The sequence below is a fragment of the Antedon mediterranea genome, chromosome 9 (genome assembly GCF_964355755.1).
Source record: "Antedon mediterranea chromosome 9, ecAntMedi1.1, whole genome shotgun sequence".
Classification (NCBI taxonomy): Eukaryota; Metazoa; Echinodermata; class Crinoidea; order Comatulida; family Antedonidae; genus Antedon; species Antedon mediterranea.
The window spans coordinates 9,488,221-9,493,488 of NC_092678.1; the positions used below are offsets into that span (position 1 = coordinate 9,488,221).

General features: G+C 33.3%; 1 long non-coding RNA gene across 1 annotated transcript; it reads right to left on the minus strand.

Moving 5' to 3' along the window:
* Positions 1-445: 445 nt before the first annotated feature.
* On the minus strand, positions 446-5,033 carry LOC140059199 (uncharacterized). Its single transcript, XR_011847139.1, has 5 exons — positions 4,064-5,033; positions 3,640-3,697; positions 3,150-3,236; positions 1,810-2,292; positions 446-1,730 (listed from the first exon to the last, which is right to left on the minus strand). It is a non-coding gene; the product is annotated as an uncharacterized lncRNA (long non-coding RNA).
* Positions 5,034-5,268: the final 235 nt, after the last annotated feature.

Below are 5,268 nucleotides of genomic sequence, written 5' to 3' on the forward strand. Positions count from 1 at the left end.
TTGCCGCATCCCTACTTACCAACAAAAAACACTCTTATAGACAATCGTCAATAAAAACAATTTTCAGAAAAAAATTTACAAATTAGGTCAGCCGAAACCAAATCAAATTACTAGAAAAAACTAAAAAATATTCATTTGATGCCAGGTAAACTGTGCCGATAGAAATGGTCCCGATAGAAATGGTCATGGTGTACCCTAATGTAAAGAACATACTGTAAAGAAAATAATAAATCTTCTGAAACACCATTTTAAAAGCATTACCTTCGATTTCATAAAAGGAAGACACTGTCGTATCTACCATAAATATCATTTGAGAGACAAAAAAAATTCAAGAGTGAAACAAAACACAATACAATATTTAAAATTGTATTGATTACATCACACAGAGAGTGTCAATGTTCCATTACATGAAATGCTTAAATTTGACTGGGAATTATGCAATGAACAATAAATATTTATTTAAATAAGAAATAATAATTAATTTGATTTGAATTTATTAGGAAAATCATAAAATATACATACAAAGTAATAACATAATGAGGAAACTGGACAATTGACCAATGAAGCTAGGAGGTTTTGAATACCGGCAGACTAAAAACTGTCCATTTTAGAGGATTATCAAATGATCAATGTATTAAATAAATAAAAATATTAAATAATATTAATATAAAATCCTTTTTTTTAATATGACGAGACATGTTTATCAAAAATATTAGAATTCGTGGAAGGAAATATTTGATTCATATTAAAATGAATTATAGTGGAATTACTCTTGAAATATAAAATACTCATGACAAGAATATAGAAATCACAATTTAATGTACACATTTCATTGCAAAAGTTTCCCCTCTGCTTTTTTGTAAGGGCTTGGGACCTTCAAATACAAAGTGCAATGAATGATTTAATGTAAATTATAATGTAACTATATAAACTTATTGTAATAATATAAAAATTACAAAATAATTCACTACATTAACCATTGCTCTTTGGATTTGGCAGCATTAAAAACTTTTTTTTTATTATTATTTTTATTAACTTTATTGCACATTCAGAAAACCATTAGATATGGTGGCCCAATGGCCAAATTGCATAAAATATAAAATATTTTGTAAAAAGTGAAAATAAAATAACAGAACAAAACAAAAAATAGAAGATATATATATATATGAAACAGTATAAAAACTCTATCCATGGCTACAAAAATCATTTGGAATCATTCTTGTTGCTGTTTTTTTTTCCACTCTTGACGATGGTGACGGGTGGCAACCAATAGCCAATTTTCATGCTTCATCAGATGTTGCAGCACAATACCAATTTCCATAGTACTGAGTGTGGTTCTTATTTAACCTTGGTTGCTTACACTTTGAGCACACAATCACAGACATTCTTGATTTGTACATTTTGATCGGTTTCCAATGTTTTTAGCCACTCGTTTTCTGTACAAGAGGGTAGTTCTAGGAATGCGAGTACTACTAGCCGCAGGGACTGATGGTGGTGGGTTTGCTATCTCGCCTGGAACTGGGATCGACAGTCTGTTTCCTAGAGTTGCTCGGCCGGAAGTGTTTTTTGGTTGGACAAATGTGAGAGATGGAGCGCTTGCAGGATCGTTTAGCACCGCTGGATTGGTTAAAGGTTCAAGTAGGGTATTATCAGAGACAAGTTTGGGTATTGTTGCTGAGATGCCAGATTCCAAAACTTGCTGCTCTTGCTTCTTTGATGTTCTGTTGTACCTGTAATAACATCAATAACAAGTTAAAACTCACCGCTGGATGAGTGTCGTATGATTTATCTCCATCAGCTGAAGCTTACCAAACAACATCAGGTGTCCATTTGATAGCACTTTCCGACGAATGTTTTTGTAGCCTTTGCCGATTAGCGGCCAGCGCTGGAAATGTTTCCCTCCGATATATACGGTAGACGGATACTCTTCACATAGTTTTGTAATAAGGCACTCCATATATCGATTGCAGTCCGGCCATTGGGCTGGTCCGGTGTTCTGACCTAAGAAGCATCTGTTAACCTACAAAGTGAAAAACGCAGGAAACTGCCTTACTGTCGAGTGCTTTCAACACCAGGTATTACAGCAGTCGTTTTACTTTTCTTGAACCTGCCTTTTGTGAGGTAATCGTGATGCCGTGCTTTGCGCTTAACGGTTTTGTCATACGCATCCAGGTTGTTCCACAACTTTGTGACATGTTCAGCATGACTTTGACTTATGACTTCACTGTCTTCCTTAAACTGCATAAGGTAGCAGCCTGGAATGCTGTCTAGTCCAGTGGAATCCTCAAGTTCCTAAATTTTGTTAAGAAAATATGAAAACAACATAAATAATAAGACTTTATGCATTGTATTGCAAAACAGAAACAAAATTTATGAGGTAAATAATAATAATATTTATTCGGTCATCAATGTAAAAACAAGCACGAATGTGGGGGTACAGCGAAAGAAGCTGTAATGACGTCCTAAGACCATAAAGAGAAAATGTTTTATAAGGGAAATAAGAATAAAGGTGGGCGATACCCACAAAAGAGAAGAAAAACAAATGCTTTAAATCTCAACCAAAGTTACATTAAGCAAGTCTTTAATGTATCAATATTTGATTTGATCATCGGATGAGTTTTTAATTAATTTAATCCTGAGAATTCCATATAATTTGTAATTCTAACATGAAGCTATAAAATTAGATGATTCTACCATAGCATAACATAAATGGAGCACGATTGAGAAGAGACAGCATTATGTTATTATATGACATTTTTTGCTTTAAAAGTGACAATTGCTAGTATACAACAGGGAAGACAGGCAGGCCCGAGGTGCTCTGAATCTCTGATGTAGAATTACATCTCTGTCGTAGAAAGTTCCAGGAAGACATATGACACTGCACAAGGAAAACCAAAAATAAAATTGATTATAACGTAATGTGCAGGTGGTAATTGTGTTGCCTTAATAACTTCTGTAGAAACTACCTTTCGATTGATCTGACCTTAGGTAGGTTGTCGGTGGTCATCTGAAACTAGAATACATCAAAATTGCCAAGTTGAGGAGTGAGGGAGGACGTCCTAATATCTCTGCATGCACACAATGTTCTGAACACAACCTTATTTTAAGTATTATGGAATAAAAATTTATTTGATTGATTAATGGATTACCTTGGGAATTACCTGAATACAGTAAATGCAACCAGTTACAATAGTTGTCATCATTAATGACTTCAACACCAACCCACATAGATGAAACTGAAAGTATAACAATGTAAATACAGTTGTTCTGAGTTCAGTAATGTGGGGGAAGTTAGTAATAACTAGCGTCAGAATAAACAACACAGGTACCAATAATAAAGCAGGAGTTCTCAACAGTTTTCAATCGTACGCCACATTGTAATTTACTAATAATGTTGTGTGCCAGAGATAGAATGTGAAGTCACAGGTGGGGGAACCAGCCGTGTAACAAGGGTGTTGTGTTGAATTGTGAACAAAGCATTATAGTCAACACTCCTACTAGTAAACAAAACAGAAACAAAATATTTCATCTCATATTTGATACAACACAGTTCGTTAAGTTGTGCAGTATTATTATTTAATTTGACATTTAATTAAATAAAACACATGCATACAAAACATACGTATTGTAAACTCTTACTTTTAAACTGCAAAAGGATGTTATGATGAAGAATATCCAGAATGTTAACAGCAACTAACTGTTGGTGGAAAATTAATGGCATATTAAAATATTAGAGTTTTCAGTTTATATTTATTAGACAACTGATAGACAAACTATATATAGATAGATATTACCCAAGTACAAATAATAATTCACTGTCAATTAATAATTTATAACTTTTTTTTTTTCATTTATAACAATATTTGTAAAAATTATACTAAACCTTTTGTTTAGATCAGCTTTTTGAAATAATGCCCTGCTATTTTAGGGTATTTAACATTAGCGTATACTCAGAGTATACATACAGAAGAGTTGGTGTTAAAAAGGAGAAAGCAGAAATAAAAATAACCTATTACAAGTAAAATAGTTTTTGCAAACTAGCTACAGTGTGGTTATAACTTACCAGGTCTAAATGTGTTTGTTGTAATAATGACTGCTAAAAACCATGACTCTGAAAGAAACTCAAAGTAACTCAAACTACATGTTAATCAACATCAAAACATATGAAAATAATAAGGTAGCATGTTGTGGTGGCTTTATCATTAACTAAAATACTGCCATGTTAGGATATGCTTGGGATTGGCTTCACGTTCTATTTCTGCCAATTTTCTGAATAATCTATTAAGCTACAGAATGCTAGAATTATGTTTAACCTGTCTGTGATTTGATGATCCATATATAACATCTTGAAAGGTCTTTCCTTGCATAGAAGACAAAACTACTGTTTTCATTAATTACTTTATAGAATTTTATTTTTCTTTTTTTGTAACTTAAATTAACATTTCCATTATTAAATCATTTAAAATAGTATAACATTTCAACAATTCATTATTAACACATGCTATGAATATAATATAGTCGACTCTCCAAATACTGGACTCTGAACTGAAAAAACCGAACACTCTCCCAATACCAGAATTGTCTTGAGGACCAGAAGACCCCAAATTCCTAAGCTTTTAATATTAAGAGAATTTTCCAAAGCATGTAGGGAAACTCAGAAAACTCAGAAACTGAGCAGACAGGTCTATTTTCAATAAGGTGATGGGACCAGGATAGCTTTATTTGCCAAGTCATGCATAACATATCGTTTGAGGGGCTTCATAAGCAGCCGCACATGTGGTTTAATCTTTTGTTTTAATTTAGCTGACTGAGACAATCACTACATAGTTGCACGCTTATCCACTTTAGCGGACTTCCTGCTATGCGGAACAGGATGTAAACTCGTTAAAAAACACATTCCAAATACCAAACCGTTACAGAATCCAACATATTCTGCCAGGTGTCCGGTATTAGGAAAGTTGACTGTACAATAATGAATAATTTATCAACTACATATGTTATTAAACCACCACACAAACAATTAATGTTAAATATTAAACGATGAAACATGTTTTGTCTAAATCAACTAACAATTACTTATTAAGGGTATGTTCAGACTCTTGACGTAAAAGTACTACTTCTCCCTACCATCCACAAACCGAGGAATTAGTGGAAAGCTTTAATGGCACCCTTAAGTGTATGGTTTGTTCAGGATGATCCCCGGGAATGGAATAAATTGCTTCCGTACCTATTATTTGCTTATAGGGAGATACCGCAGGAGTCTACTGG